Source organism: Gymnoscopelus microlampas (genome assembly GCF_963454915.1).
Source record: "Gymnoscopelus microlampas genome assembly, chromosome: 20".
Classification (NCBI taxonomy): Eukaryota; Metazoa; Chordata; class Actinopteri; order Myctophiformes; family Myctophidae; genus Gymnoscopelus; species Gymnoscopelus microlampas.
Window position 1 is genome coordinate 40,573,216 of NC_139957.1, and position 8,419 is coordinate 40,581,634.

The window sequence follows — 8,419 nt, forward strand, 5'->3', positions numbered from 1 at the left end:
CCAGCTTGTAGATCTGCTATTTTTGGCTAAAGTTCTCCTCAGAAAAGGCAGGGCTGCCAACATTGGACTGTCAGAATCCAGGAGATTGGTTGGGGGCGTGGCTAGTGGGGAGTCCGGGGGTCCTCACTACCGAAACGAAAGTTTGTCACTACCGGAACGAAAGTTAAATCCGAAAAAATCACTAAGTGTGGAGGCCAAAATCGTCCCCCCAAAAACCTGTTAGGAGTACGTTTCAGGCAATTTAGAGTTGATTGGTAGTACTTTGTAGTGACTTTTTTTTTTGGTCCCTAACATTCATCGAGCTCTGGACTTAGTACTTTTTTTTTTCCACCATTGTGTCACTTCCCATGTATGCTCTAACTGCACCACTGGGGTTTCTTAGTTGTCTAATGTCTTGTATGCTCTTCAGCAGTGGTGGGAGAAGTAAGGCCCAACATCCCTATTCTGGCGGCAAACATTTGTCAAGATTTACAATGTGTCGACGTGTTGTGAGCTTGTAGATTGACAATTCTTTGTGAAAAGATTTGGTGTAGATGGTAACAAGGCAAGCGGGAAAGTAAAGTTGCAACTTTACTAAGAATAGAGGGTTTAAGTGGTGAAGTTAATGTAGAAATACACTGTGCATCTAAATACTAAAAGGATAAGTATTTCCTTCTCATCTGAATGTTTCATGTCTCTGTGGCTCAAGAGATGTGTCACTGTTTATGAACCAAAGAGTTTAAGGTTCAAAGCTCCTAAAGAACATTTTCATTGTCCATCTCAATCCTGAAAAGGTGGTTTAAGTATTATGTTCTCAGTTGCATGGTTCATGCCACCATGGCTCAAGAGAAAACTCTGGGGTTTATAAACCAAAGGTTTAAGGTTCGAAACTCCTGGAGCACATTTTCACTGTCCATCTAACTTCTAAAAGGTGGTTTAAGTATTACGTTCTCTTTTGTATTATCCATACCTGTGTGGCTCAAGAGATAATAACACAGGGTCTGAAAGCAGAAGGTTTGGGGTTCAAAGTTCCTGAAGAACATTTTCACTGGCCATCTAAATTCTAAAAGGCGGGTTAAGGATGACGTTTCCAATAGTAACTTCCATGCCAGCGTGGCTCAAGAGATAAACACAGGGTCTGAAAGCAGAAGGTTTGGGGTTCAAGGCTCCTGAAGAACATTTTCACTGTCCATCTAAATTCTAAAAGGCGGGTTAAGGATGACGTTCCCAATTGTACTTTCCATGCCAGCGTGGCTCAAGAGTTAAACACAGGGTCTGAAAGTAGAAGGTTTGGGGTTCAAGGCTCCTGAAGAACATTTTCACTGTCCATCTAAATTCTAAAAGGTGGGTTAAGGATGACGTTCCCAAGTTTACTTTCCATGCCAGCGTGGCTCAAGAGTTAAACACAGGGTCTGAAAGTAGAAGGTTTGGGGTTCAAAGCTCCTGAAGAACATTTTCACTGTCCATCTAAATTCTAAAAGGCGGGTTAAGGATGACGTTCCCAATTGTACTTTCCATGCCAGCGTGGCTCAAGAGTTAAACGCAGGGCCTGAAAGTAGAAGGTTTGGGGTTCAAGGCTCCTGAAGAACATTTTCACTGTCCATCTAAATTCTAAAAGGCGGGTTAAGGATGACGTTCCCAAGTGTACTTTCCATGCCAGCGTGGCTCAAGAGATAAACGCAGGGTCTGAAAGTAGAAGGTTTGGGGTTCAAGGCTCCTGAAGAACATTTTCACTGTCCATCTAAATTCTAAAAGGCGGGTTAAGGATGACGTTCCCAAGTTTACTTTCCATGCCAGCGTGGCTCAAGAGATAAACGCAGGGTCTGAAAGTAGAAGGTTTGGGGTTCAAGGCTCCTGAAGAACATTTTCACTGTCCATCTAAATTCTAAAAGGCGGGTTAAGGATGACGTTCCCAATTGTACTTTCCATGCCAGCGTGGCTCAAGAGATAAACACAGGGTCTGAAAGCAGAAGGTTTGGGGTTCAAGGCTCCTGAAGAACATTTTCACTGTCCATCTCTAAATTCTAAAAGGCGGGTTAAGGATGACGTTCCCAATTGTACTTTCCATGCCAGCGTGGCTTAAAAGATAAATCAAAGGTTCACAAACTAAAGGTTCAAGGTTCAAAGCTCACTCAAAACAACTACAAACTAAAAGGGTAATACAACAAAAAAACAATGGAGCTGTGGTCAATACAAACTGGTGATGAAAAAAAACAATAAAAAAATGTCTCGAACAAATTCATGTGAAAAAAAATACTGGCCAAAAAATACTAAAATAAAAATCTTTAATTAATATGTAAATGTATTAAGCTCCTCCCCCTGGAGGTGGGCTCCCTCCATGCTCCTCCCTCTCCTACCGGAGCTAAAAGAGGGCGTGAGGAGGGAGGCGGGCTTCATCCATGGTTCTCGCCTTAAAAAGACCGAAAATTGAGATCTTCCCTGACCAAGATTCAAACCCACCACCATCCGCTTGTGAAGCCTATGCTTTGCTCTTGCACCACCAGGCCTTTCACACTAATTAGGATTTTGAGGTTATATTTAAAGTTAAAGCAAGAGGTGACAGGTCAAAAACTGAAAATCCACAGCAAACACCTCTACCCCTGACAGAATGACTGGATCTACTAGATACACCCTCTGATGATCAGGGAAAGGGTTCATTATGACACGACTGAGATTTAGGTTGTTTAAAACCATCTGTTAGAAAACGTTTACTCTGGCTGAGTCTGAACCCAGATTTACACTTTCATTGAAAGGAAACAGAGAGATGTTTCGTAATGTCATAAAAATTCATACCCTTTTTGTCATTTATAAATTCCTTAGTTTCAGATTATCAAAACTATAGCAGTTTTGGTGTTAAATCAAGTAGGCTACATTGTTCTCACTTTGGACTGGACAGTAAAAAATATGTCTGTATGTGTTCAACTATAGCTCCTCAAACAGAGCTGTATCATGACCACAGATCCTCTTTGATTAGCTGAATTAAGTTTAAGAAAATACCACTTTGCACTCATGGCATGCAGCACATCAATCAATTCAATGATCAATCATAGGCCGAGCTCCATACTTCATATGGAGGTATTCTAGTGACTCAGGGATAACAAATTACGTAAATTGAATACAACCACTTAAATGTAATGTATTTATTGCAACAACCAACCAAGAGTGTTGCAAACGGCTGAGTTTGTAACAAAATGAGGCAACTCACACAAACAAAGAACGTTTAAATTATTTTATTAATACTAACTTAACCCCATATGGGTAACAGGTGAGCCTCAGGGCTCAATACTAGTGTATTTTCTGTTTTGTGTTATTATGAGGAAAGTTTTGACTGAAAATAGCCGATCAACAAGCTCACAACGTGTCGCAGTGAGCTTGTCGATCGGCTATTTTCTGTTAAAGCTATACCCACAATACGGATACTGGGGTGGATAACAGTGCTTAAAGGGCAAGACCACTTTGGTAGAGGTTTGGGTTGTGTAGTTACCTTGCCATGATGCATCTCCAAAGGTGGGCAAGAAATCTAAAAATAATTGCTCCATTGATAATAAAAAAAATATGCTCCTCCCTCATTGAATTACATTGTAGGCTGAAACAGCTCTCAAAGTCACTCTTTTAGCACAAACGAACGCAAATAAAGTTGATTCAGACTATATATATATATATATCACATCACCAAACCCAGTACCGTTTATTTTTTTAAATAAAAATGCTAACATCCTGTTGATTTTGCTATTTTTATTAAAAAGAACTCGGACTGGATCCACGGATCTGGATCTTCAAATAGTAAAGTCAACAGGAAGTTGACATTTTTATTTAAAAAGAAAAACAGTACTGGGTTTGGTGATGTTCTATATTGACTGAATCAGCTTTGTTTGTGTTCGTTTACGTGCTAAAAGAGTGACTTTGAGAGCCGTTTCACCGTACAATGTCAATGAGGAGCATATTTTGAATGATCAATTTCTATTAAAGTATTATACAGCAATTATTTTAGATTTCTTGTTCACCTTTGGAGTTACATCATGACAAGGTAACTACACAACCCAAACCTCTACCACAGTGATCTCGTTCTTTAACAAGCAAAATCCAAAAGGCTGGAGTGCTCCCAGTGAGCTTCACGGTGAGAGAGAGAGAGCAAGAATGAAGTCCAGCCACCTCTTTTATAGAGGACAATCCAGGTGGGCCAGATCTCCACTGATGACACACTCCGCCCTCCAATCATTCTGACACACATGACACATGGTTAGTAACCATGACAACCACACCAGCTTGTAGATCTGCTATTTTTGGCTAAAGTTCTCCTCAGAAAAGGCAGGGCTGCCAACATTGGACTGTCAGAATCCAGGAGATTGGTTGGGGGCGTGGCTAGTGGGGAGTCCGGGGGTCCTCACTACCGAAACGAAAGTTTGTCACTACCGGAACGAAAGTTAAATCCGAAAAAATCACTAAGTGTGGAGGCCAAAATCGTCCCCCCAAAAACCTGTTAGGAGTACGTTTCAGGCAATTTAGAGTTGATTGGTAGTACTTTGTAGTGACTTTTTTTTTTGGTCCCTAACATTCATCGAGCTCTGGACTTAGTACTTTTTTTTTTCCACCATTGTGTCACTTCCCATGTATGCTCTAACTGCACCACTGGGGTTTCTTAGTTGTCTAATGTCTTGTATGCTCTTCAGCAGTGGTGGGAGAAGTAAGGCCCAACATCCCTATTCTGGCGGCAAACATTTGTCAAGATTTACAATGTGTCGACGTGTTGTGAGCTTGTAGATTGACAATTCTTTGTGAAAAGATTTGGTGTAGATGGTAACAAGGCAAGCGGGAAAGTAAAGTTGCAACTTTACTAAGAATAGAGGGTTTAAGTGGTGAAGTTAATGTAGAAATACACTGTGCATCTAAATACTAAAAGGATAAGTATTTCCTTCTCATCTGAATGTTTCATGTCTCTGTGGCTCAAGAGATGTGTCACTGTTTATGAACCAAAGAGTTTAAGGTTCAAAGCTCCTAAAGAACATTTTCATTGTCCATCTCAATCCTGAAAAGGTGGTTTAAGTATTATGTTCTCAGTTGCATGGTTCATGCCACCATGGCTCAAGAGAAAACTCTGGGGTTTATAAACCAAAGGTTTAAGGTTCGAAACTCCTGGAGCACATTTTCACTGTCCATCTAACTTCTAAAAGGTGGTTTAAGTATTACGTTCTCTTTTGTATTATCCATACCTGTGTGGCTCAAGAGATAATAACACAGGGTCTGAAAGCAGAAGGTTTGGGGTTCAAAGTTCCTGAAGAACATTTTCACTGGCCATCTAAATTCTAAAAGGCGGGTTAAGGATGACGTTTCCAATAGTAACTTCCATGCCAGCGTGGCTCAAGAGATAAACACAGGGTCTGAAAGCAGAAGGTTTGGGGTTCAAGGCTCCTGAAGAACATTTTCACTGTCCATCTAAATTCTAAAAGGCGGGTTAAGCATGACGTTCCCAATTGTACTTTCCATGCCAGCGTGGCTCAAGAGTTAAACACAGGGTCTGAAAGTAGAAGGTTTGGGGTTCAAGGCTCCTGAAGAACATTTTCACTGTCCATCTAAATTCTAAAAGGCGGGTTAAGGATGACGTTCCCAATTGTACTTTCCATGCCAGCGTGGCTCAAGATTTAAACACAGGGTCTGAAAGTAGAAGGTTTGGGGTTCAAGGCTCCTGAAGAACATTTTCACTGTCCATCTAAATTCTAAAAGGTGGGTTAAGGATGACGTTCCCAAGTTTACTTTCCATGCCAGCGTGGCTCAAGAGTTAAACACAGGGTCTGAAAGTAGAAGGTTTGGGGTTCAAGGCTCCTGAAGAACATTTTCACTGTCCATCTAAATTCTAAAAGGCGGGTTAAGGATGACGTTCCCAATTGTACTTTCCATGCCAGCGTGGCTCAAGAGTTAAACGCAGGGTCTGAAAGTAGAAGGTTTGGGGTTCAAGGCTCCTGAAGAACATTTTCACTGTCCATCTAAATTCTAAAAGGCGGGTTAAGGATGACGTTCCCAAGTTTACTTTACATGCCAGCGTGGCTCAAGAGATAAACGCAGGGTCTGAAAGTAGAAGGTTTGGGGTTCAAGGCTCCTGAAGAACATTTTCACTGTCCATCTAAATTCTAAAAGGCGGGTTAAGGATGACGTTCCCAATTGTACTTTCCATGCCAGCGTGGCTCAAGAGTTAAACACAGGGTCTGAAAGTAGAAGGTTTGGGGTTCAAGGCTCCTGAAGAACATTTTCACTGTCCATCTAAATTCTAAAAGGCGGGTTAAGGATGACGTTCCCAAGTTTACTTTCCATGCCAGCGTGGCTCAAGAGATAAACGCAGGGTCTGAAAGTAGAAGGTTTGGGGTTCAAGGCTCCTGAAGAACATTTTCACTGTCCATCTAAATTCTAAAAGGCGGGTTAAGGATGACGTTCCCAATTGTACTTTCCATGCCAGCGTGGCTCAAGAGATAAACACAGGGTCTGAAAGCAGAAGGTTTGGGGTTCAAGGCTCCTGAAGAACATTTTCACTGTCCATCTCTAAATTCTAAAAGGCGGGTTAAGGATGACGTTCCCAATTGTACTTTCCATGCCAGCGTGGCTTAAAAGATAAATCAAAGGTTCACAAACTAAAGGTTCAAGGTTCAAAGCTCACTCAAAACAACTACAAACTAAAAGGGTAATACAACAAAAAAACAATGGAGCTGTGGTCAATACAAACTGGTGATGAAAAAAAACAATAAAAAAATGTCTCGAACAAATTCATGTGAAAAAAAATAGTGGCCAAAAAATACTAAAATAAAAATCTTTAATTAATATGTAAATGTATTAAGCTCCTCCCCCTGGAGGTGGGCTCCCTCCATGCTCCTCCCTCTCCTACCGGAGCTAAAAGAGGGCGTGAGGAGGGAGGCGGGCTTCATCCATGGTTCTCGCCTTAAAAAGACCGAAAATTGAGATCTTCCCTGACCAAGATTCAAACCCACCACCATCCGCTTGTGAAGCCTATGCTTTACTCTTGCACCACCAGGCCTTTCACATTAATCAGGATTTTGAGGTTATATTTAAAGTTAAAGCAAGAGGTGACAGGTCAAAAACTGAAAATCCACAGCAAACACCTCTACCCCTGACAGAATGACTGGATCTACTAGATACACCCTCTGATGATCAGGGAAAGGGTTCATTATGACACGACTGAGATTTAGGTTGTTTAAAACCATCTGTTAGAAAACGTTTACTCTGGCTGAGTCTGAACCCAGATTTACACTTTCATTGAAAGGAAACAGAGAGATGTTTCGTAATGTCATAAAAATTCATACCCTTTTTGTCATTTATAAATTCCTTAGTTTCAGATTATCAAAACTATAGCAGTTTTGGTGTTAAATCAAGTAGGCTACATTGTTCTCACTTTGGACTGGACAGTAAAAAATATGTCTGTATGTGTTCAACTATAGCTCCTCAAACAGAGCTGTATCATGACCACAGATCCTCTTTGATTAGCTGAATTAAGTTTAAGAAAATACCACTTTGCACTCATGGCATGCAGCACATCAATCAATTCAATGATCAATCATAGGCCGAGCTCCATACTTCATATGGAGGTATTCTAGTGACTCAGGGATAACAAATTACGTAAATTGAATACAACCACTTAAATGTAATGTATTTATTGCAACAACCAACCAAGAGTGTTGCAAACGGCTGAGTTTGTAACAAAATGAGGCAACTCACACAAACAAAGAACGTTTAAATTATTTTATTAATACTAACTTAACCCCATATGGGTAACAGGTGAGCCTCAGGGCTCAATACTAGTGTATTTTCTGTTTTGTGTTATTATGAGGAAAGTTTTGACTGAAAATAGCCGATCAACAAGCTCACAACGTGTCGCAGTGAGCTTGTCGATCGGCTATTTTCTGTTAAAGCTATACCCACAATACGGATACTGGGGTGGATAACAGTGCTTAAAGGGCAAGACCACTTTGGTAGAGGTTTGGGTTGTGTAGTTACCTTGCCATGATGCATCTCCAAAGGTGGGCAAGAAATCTAAAAATAATTGCTCCATTGATAATAAAAAAAATATGCTCCTCCCTCATTGAATTACATTGTAGGCTGAAACAGCTCTCAAAGTCACTCTTTTAGCACAAACGAACGCAAATAAAGTTGATTCAGACTATATATATATATATATCACATCACCAAACCCAGTACCGTTTATTTTTTAAATAAAAATGCTAACATCCTGTTGATTTTGCTATTTTTATTAAAAAGAACTCGGACTGGATCCACGGATCTGGATCTTCAAATAGTAAAATCAACAGGAAGTTGACATTTTTATTTAAAAAGAAAAACAGTACTGGGTTTGGTGATGTTCTATATTGACTGAATCAGCTTTGTTTGTGTTCGTTTACGTGCTAAAAGAGTGACTTTGAGAGCCGTTTCACCGTACAAT